Genomic DNA, 8,793 nt, shown 5'->3' with positions numbered 1-8,793 from the left:
AGGGGGTTACTTTATGTATTTTTTATAATGGTAGTGGTGGGTAATTTTCTTAATAAATTACAATAAATCTAATGGCTATTATCGTTGATGATGATTAGAGTCTAGCAAATCAAAGGCTAGATGTTTCTGATTATTGTGAGAATTTCTAGGATTTATCTTTTTTCTTAACGCATCTGGTGAGCATTAACGTGGTACCTCCGTTGGAGCCTCTAATTAGTAATAGTAGGATATCACGTCATGGCTAAACATGGCGAAAATTTATCCAGCGAGTGCTGATTTTCCAGAGTGTGTGTGTGTGTGTGTGTGTGTGTATATATATATATATATATATATATATATATATATATATAACTAAGTAATTAACTAACCATGGGAAACAAATAAATTCAGTGTTGATGATTCTGCAGTACTGCAACCAATAGAACACAGAAATCCAGTCAATTACACATACATGAATGAAACAAGCGAAGTGCTCATTGTTGCACGTTTTTACAGACCATTTGATATAAACAAATAATCCTGCATTCATTGTTTCACATTATTACAAACCTTAGAAAACAAGTGGTACACTTGAGTACTTCCAACAGCTTTTCACTCTCAATTCACATACAAACAAATCAAAAGGCAAATATAACACAGAATGAAATGGCTCACGTACACCTTGGAATCAATCCACTCCACCCAAGGCTGTTGATCGGATAGGAAAGCTTACAGACTTTATTAGGTACTAGGTAGCGTGTCCGTGCGTTGCTACGGAACAACTAAACTTTTGTATTAAAAACACATGGATCACACGATAAGATAACAATATTGTAAGACATTGAACTGACATTTAATGCAAAAAGTAAAGTTTGTGAAATTAACAGTCACTAAGAGCACGGCACCGCAGGCTCACAAACTCTACTATATAGACATTTCCGTGATACGGCTAAAATAATATTTTATATCGACAAGAAGTCTCCGATATTACAAACTAAACGAAGCAATCAAATATGTCAGACAAACATTACTCAATCCATATATTTTGAACCTATTTGACCAATGAAAATACACAAAATGACTATTATATTAAACTAAATTCATGTCCATCATCTATTCAAAGTGTATGTCATAAGCGTGTAAATAATTTTAATATTATTTAGTTCTCTAAATCTATGAGACGCGACACGGTATCCTTAGCAAATTCTTGAACTCGATGACGTCTGGCTTTATCAACAAGCAGACGATTGCGTAGGCCTATAAACAAATAAAAAATATAGTCAATAAATTAAATCAATGAATTACCCCAAAAGAACCTCACTTTGAAAATCATGCGCCTGATTACAAATAGGACTGTATACCAATTCGCTGAAATCGTCGGTAGTGGTCACTCCGTCTATCATGCACGAGCAAAAAAAATGTAATAACTGATACTTTATTTAGTCAATACATATGAGGACATCAGTGATACAATACCTCTCTTTCTATTCATTTGTACATGGAGACCAGCTAAAATACGCAACTCTGATGCCGCTTGCCGCCATTCCGATAAGTGACGGCATATGTGTGTATACTTGACGGTTATTATGATGCAGTGGTACCTACGAGTTACAAAATTGATTAGCATCAAATAATAAAAAAATGATAGCATGGAGCAATGATAAAATTTTCATTCTAAGTACCTTTCATTCATCAGCATCACATATCTATACGGTCGCATCCGCACGTCATCCCTTCCTCGAATATTAGACACATGCACAACTATACCAATGACATCTACAAACACAAACAATAGTTATTGATGGAATATGAGCATGAACAATTAACTATGTATTTTTAAATATAGGCGTATGAGGTATACCTGCAAAAAAGTACTCAGCTTGAGCGTATACATCCTTGAATTCCATAAAGGTACGAGGACACTGACAAATCCATAGCTCTCTCGGTGGTGCATTAGCCATACTTTGTGGAGATAGAACCACAAAGTAGTCGGCACATAAACGGAAGACGTAGCCCAAAGGGCCAATACGAGTAGGCGCGAAGCCAACTCTCATGAAGTCATAACATTCTCGTACACGAAGCAAACGGTCGAACCTCATGGTTTGGTTGCCGTACGCAACCGCTTCCATTTTGGTTCCCTGTAAGAATATTAGATCCAACAAATAGATAACAATGGTCTGTAGAAAAAAAATTAGACATGGTCCAAAAAGATGAGCTCAAAATGCACCTGCTCATCCTTCAAAATTACACGCAAATATGTATCACCATGGTGATGTCGTAAGTTGCCTTTTCAAAAAACCATGGCACTCACATCCCATATGGAAGATGTGTGTTCCATTCCCACTTCATGGAATTCAACCCATCTACAATCCCGTCCGTGTCAATCAAAATAATAAAACACACGAGTAAACCTATGTTGACAGAAAATGATTGCCTCGATCAATTACAAGATAAATGTAACGTAGTTACCTGTAGATGTGTGTATCAGTGATTGCAGGCGGCAAGTCAGCGTACACCCTCTTTCTTTTGAGCGACCGATAGTCAGAACCCATATTGGCAACTGAGAAACCAAAATCATGAAAAATATACAGGATGACATTAGTCAGTCTGAACATAATATACTATTATTCTATGGAGATCGGCAAGTAATTAAAGATTTAAAGTTGTCCGCGTGCTCTGTGTCTCTGTCCTGTTATCTTGATGACGTCATGTGAGGCCTCTGAAATAACTACAACACCTACATTGTTAATTTGTTAGCATACATGACCGCAAATTTGATGCCCGTGCGTGGCCACATGCCAACAAAATTTGAACCATAGTAAACGGTGATAGATCATGATGCAAATCAAACCACCAAAATGAGATCATGTTTTGGTTACTATCATGATGCTTTAGAAATAATTTTTGGTTTATGATTTATTATTGGAGTTGTGTAGCCTCCAGAAATCCAATCCAAACAGGGCCATGAAATTTTTAGGATTTACATGCTCCAAGAAGTAGAGGGAATAAATTTTATAAAGAGATAAAAGGAGCTAAGCCTTGCATTAGCTAGAGATCCTAACACGCATCACATAGCCTCTGCACGTATCTATCCAAGACTCTTAAAGAGGCATGATTTCAGATCACACAAGCACTGGAGGCAATAACAAATAAAGAAACGCATCAGTGCAGGATGGGATTCACTAACAGGGTGGACACATTCTCTATAACAGCCATATTTTGTTTATCCATGTGCACGGAGGGCGCGCGTATTCTACTATTTTTTTATTTCTTTCTTGCGCCGTGGGAAACAAATGGATTTGAGGGAAGGCGGACAGCGGGCGTCTCTGGTTTTCTTTCTTGGAGCGTGGGAAAGAAGGATGCACGACCAGGGCAAGGGCAGCCGAACGGGCCAGAAGGATCTTGAACTGTCCACGGTGGTTACGTTTGGGCCTAAACACTACTACACGTGGGCTATACATTCGTTGAGGGCTTGTGGCAGCTCGTGGGCTCGTGGCAGGTCCATCGGCCATTGCCACGGCTGCAGCACAATTATTAGGATATGCACCCATTTAAAAATAGACAACAGAGAAAAGGTTTTCTTCTCTGAATGATTAAGACTGAAATGACCTCTACGTGAACCTGTACCTATGCAAGACTGAAAGGTTCCTGCCAGATCAAGAATAGGGATGAGCAGGGAGGGGTACTGCCGGCAAGGGGCGAACCATGGCCGCTTGTGTGCATGTCGATTGAATGAGCTGCTGAGATTAGAATATTTATTGTTTTAATTGATGCACGGGGCAGAAAAAACATGAATTAGACTATTGCTATACTCTTATTTGAATCAAACTCTCCAATTAGTTTTATATTGTCTGAAATTGAGCATAGGCCTGAAAAGTTTTAGGTTCATAAACATAATTTAACTCAATGGACACGAAGATTCAGTTTTATATTCGAGAATTACAAAAGAGATAAATGATATAGTACCATTGTCTGTATTATACAGGTTCGCTCACCAGTAATAAACTCATCAGAATTCAGGGTATAACACCCTATCTATTTTATTCGGTCTTCAGTTGTACAACTGCATCAAGATCGAGTCAATGTTTATGTCTACTTTGAGCTGGCTAATCCTTCATCTCAAAGCCAGGTATCCAAGCAAGATGTAGATGAAAACTAATGGAAGATGTAGATGAGAACTAACGCATACAAACAGAAATAGGTTAGGTACCAGGGTCCCGGTCGTTGACTGTGTAGATTCTCCATGGAAGTTAGGCTCGGAAAGCTGCAACTTCACCATACCAATGCACGCAGCATCAGATATCAGATAAAAAAATCAACCGAAGTCCGCCTGCCCTGTGTAACTTCATCAGATGGAAAATATCAAGTTGAAGGGGCATGGGGATAATGGGGTCATACCTAGCGGTGTCTGCATGAAGGAGTGTCGAAAGAGCAAAGAAAGCCTGGTGGCAACGGAGGTCTTGTCGGTCATGAAAGAGCAAAGAAAGCCTGGTGGCCGCCAAAGCGCTGGCAACGGAGGTCCTATGGCACCGGTACACAGCTAACCCCGCCGCCACGTCGAGTCACTGCAGTTCCACCACCATGACGAATGAGATCTAGGTCACTTCGGCTAGAAGCCTGCTTGTAACACCTCTGGTGTTTTAAACCCTAAAACATGCCATGTCATCATATGCATTGCACATCATTCTTGTGTTAGTGAAAACTTTGATATGCATTCACTAAAACAAGTTTATTTTTATGATGATATGTGTTAACTCGTATGGATAATCAAGTTCAAAACCTTTGTATTGAATTGGATTTCTAAAACCCTAATTTCCAGCATTTAATTCTACCTAGAAAACCTAATTCAAAATCTAAGCACATTTTGGGGTTGACCCTAAAAGAGAAAGTGTAGAGCTTGTCAATGTGTACAAAGTTGGTTTTTAGAGTTTTCAAAGTTGTTATATAAAATTTGAAGTAATTTGAATAGGGATAAATTCTTAAAGTGTCCCCTTTTGATTTTAAACTTGCATTTTAAAATGTAGACATAATTTGAGTATGGTTATTAAAGCAAAGTTGTAGAACTTTGAATTTGGAACAATTTTTATTTTTGGAGATTTTTGAGTTACCTTACAAATTTGAGAGTAATTTGAGAAATGGATTGAGTGGCAATTCGGTAAATATAGTGAACAGTGAAAGCAGGCCGACACCTCACCGTCGGTGAGCTTCCACCGTCTTCCAGGCGCGTCCGTGGCCATCTCTGGCTTCGCGCTGGCATGGGGATGCTGCTGCGTGTCGTCTCCGTGTTCCATTGGCCGCGTTATAAAGCCGGGACAACGTCGTCGTCGCTCTTCCTGCTCTCCTCTGTTTTTCCCGTCAGCACCGCCCAGCTCCAACGAGCTCGCACCGTCGCCGTAGACCTCTCCCAGTCTCAGCCAAGCATGTCACTGCTCCGCCTGCTCCTTGCGAAACTAGCCGACTAGTCTTAGAAGCTAGATTTCGCTGGGAAACGCTGCGCGTCGCCGTTCTTCCTCGCGGCCGGCCGCATCACCGACGAGCTCGCCTCTCCGTGACCAGCACTCTACGGTCCATCTCTGCCCTTGCTAAGCATAGCTCCAGCTTCGTCGTGTTGTCATGGTGCTCTGTGTCCTTTTGGTTGATCCGTTCATCCACTGCAGCCACCAAAAAGCCGTCGTCGACGCCGGAACGCCGCCGTGTTTGCCTTGTTCGTCGACAAGCTTCTCTGTTGCTCCTCCGGTTCATCCTTCAACTCGAGCGAGTTTGGGGTGAGCTACTGAGTCTTCCTGAGCCTTTCGATTAACCGTTGATGGTCTTACTTCGCTGGCGTAACGCAGCTGCGCCGTCGTGGCCGCCATGGCCGGCGACGAGCTCGGACCAAGCCGTTTTTAGTTCAGCTAGTACCACCAACCGACACGCGGTGAGGTGGGGAACATGGTAGTACCCTCGCCATCGCCGGCAACCTCACCGGCGGCGAGATATCGGCGGTCAAACCCGCGGTCGTCGCTGTTGAGCGCGGGGCACTGTGCCGACATGGGTGACCCACCTGTCTATGGCAGTTGATTTGAAAATGAAATTTTTTTTTTTGCAGGAGGGACGAGGAGGCACGAGGAGGTGTCGGCGTGGTCCCCTGCGAGCGACTGGCGAGGTGGTGGCTGCCGTGGGAAGCCTGGATCCGTCGCCGGTGGGCTCGCCAGTGGGCTCGAGAACGGGCTCGCCGGCGGGCTCCTGTTTTTTTTTGTTTTTTTTTAAATGATTAACCGCAGCGGGCATCCTAACATGCCCGCCGTGGTAAAAGTATATTTACCACGGCGGGCACGTTACACCGCCCGCCGCGGTAAATCGATTAACCGCGGCGGGCAAGGCCGCCCGCCGCGGTTAAGCCACGATTTACCGTGGCCTCTAGGCCGCGGCGGACGGCTTTGCCCGCCGCGGAAAACCGAAAACGCCCGCCTCTAGTAAAGTTTGTGTAGTAGTGGCGGTCCCGGAGAGACTATTCCGGAGATCCACTTGCGCGTGGGGAAGACCTAGGGCTATCCACGGAGTTACCCAATTGGGAGCTTGGCCCTTATGAGGGGCTCCAACGAGAACTAAGAGGAAGTTTACGCGTTTTTTGGTACTTCGGTAAAAATACCAGAGTTGTCCACCGAGAGTTTGTATCGCTATCTCAATTAAGCTTCCGCATTTACATTGTGTACCTTGGTTGTATGCTTTACCTTCCTAGCTTAGTTGATAAGTAGTTGATAGGATTAGTATTTAGGTTGCATAACTCTTTTACGGTAGAGATAGCAACACACCTAGCAAAACTTTAGTTGCACATCTAGATAATTTATTTATTGCATAGGTTTTGCCTAGGTTGAAATTAGAGGTCATAGTTAAAAATAGATTTTAAATTACCTAATTTAAGCCCCCCTTAGGCGTCACAGCCCTACACAAATAAAGAGATATGGACCTGCGATAAACCATTAAAAAAAGTTCATAGATCCAGAAGTTCATTCTAAGGTCAAGAGAAGGCAAAAGAAACGGTATAGACCTGTGTTGGACAACTTAAAAAGTTTATGGATTCAAAAATCACTTTTTAGGGTTGATGGATCTAACTGAAATCCTAACATGAGTTAATGGATATCTGGTGCATTTAACTCTTTTTTTAATTGATTTTAGTCACTTGATGGCTTGGGGGCATGGAAGAATATATTGGCATGGAAGCATAGCATACGTTCTCCCCTCCCTCCTACAAACCACCGCTAACAACACGGGATCTTTAGCCGGATCTTTAGATCATAACCGAAGTCCTAATGGCACCCGTAGCTACACGACAGCACAAGAATATTGAAGACCTGAATCCGGATCAGAGCAATCGAAACACATTCAAGTTTAAGGGGAAGAAGAAAGGACCTGATCTTTTGTCGTCTTGAACGACACCAGCGAATTCTTCTTCCAGGCGCTCTCTCGTCTGACTTCAATTTGTCGTCTCGAACCTTCCTCTCGTGACGGTGATACTCAATGTCTTCAGCCTCATAGAGAGCAGATTTAAGATCCTTGCACAACTTCTCCAAACAATCCTTGTAAGAGCTTCTCTCAACAACTTCCATCACCCTCTCCAGCAGTAACACTTTTGGCCCAAGTTGTTCCAGCTTCTTGGATGCGTCAAAGCCGAGGTAGGAGCAGCATCTGTGGATCAGCTTAGAGATGATCGGCGAGATGACCCAACCTACAGCTCGTATGCTCCAGCCAACAGCAGCGAAGCTTACTGGATCCATTATTGCAGGGTTCAGCGGGAGGAGCGGGGGAGACAGAGGGCTAAGCAAATTCTGTAGTCCGTAGCAAATTGCAAGGCTAGGTTTTTATTTAACACAGCTTCAAGCGTGTATTTCATTAAGAGGGTAGCAAGCTACCAACGTTAATTACTAGGAGCGAGATGCACTCAGCTCTCAACGACAACTAGAAACAGAGGAACATAGAGATTGGCCGTAGCCTTTTCGAGGGTAGCCAAAGAAGTCGTACGTTGGACCATGCATGCATGTCCAAGTTCCCGTAGCAAATTGCAAGGCTAGGTAAGGTATGGCGTCGACACGTCGTACGTTGGACCTTGTCCAAGTTGCGCTATTGGCGATTAAGCTTAGGTTCTTGAGTTCTGACGGAAGGACTTAAGAAACGAAACAATTTATTTATACTTCCTTGTTTCTCTGCATGAGGCTAAAACGACGACGATATTTGGACGGAGGAAGTAATATGCGTGCAGCATATGATCATTAATTAAATATTACTTTTTAATACATATGGCTAATATAAAAATTATGGGCAAACTGAGCTTAACTCTAGCTGGTTGGGTTTCTTGTGATGGAACTTGCCCACTCGGGTTCATGTCCCCGACTTGACACAAGTGCTCTTATTTTTCTAGATTTATTTTAGGATTTTATGGCGCTATTTTTTCAAGACGCATGTTCCGATCATCATCTTGGAACTCAAACTCCCCAACATCACCAAGTGGGAGCAGTTCTCCTGCTCCATTTGCACCAAATTTGGTTTTCTCCATCGATCACATTGACGGCACCACCCCGCGACTGGATCCAGGTCGACGCTTGCATTTGTAGCTGGCTCTATGGTAAGGTTAGGGCGTCGATGGCCGCTGAGGATAATAGTTTTTGAGCCTAGAAGATATAAATTGCTGAAAACCCAATGTACCAACACTTTCGAAGTTTACAATTTGATAGATATAAATTGGCCGCCGAGGATAGCAATTATGATTTGTCAGTTACTAATAAATATATAGAAAAAAAAGGTACAAAGAAAAAAATGGGTTCGCAACCGAGGATA

Source organism: Miscanthus floridulus, chromosome 4, assembly GCF_019320115.1.
Source record: "Miscanthus floridulus cultivar M001 chromosome 4, ASM1932011v1, whole genome shotgun sequence".
NCBI classification, from domain to species: domain Eukaryota; kingdom Viridiplantae; phylum Streptophyta; class Magnoliopsida; order Poales; family Poaceae; genus Miscanthus; species Miscanthus floridulus.
The sequence above is the reverse complement of the archived record's forward strand: the minus strand, read 5'-3'. Positions refer to the sequence as shown.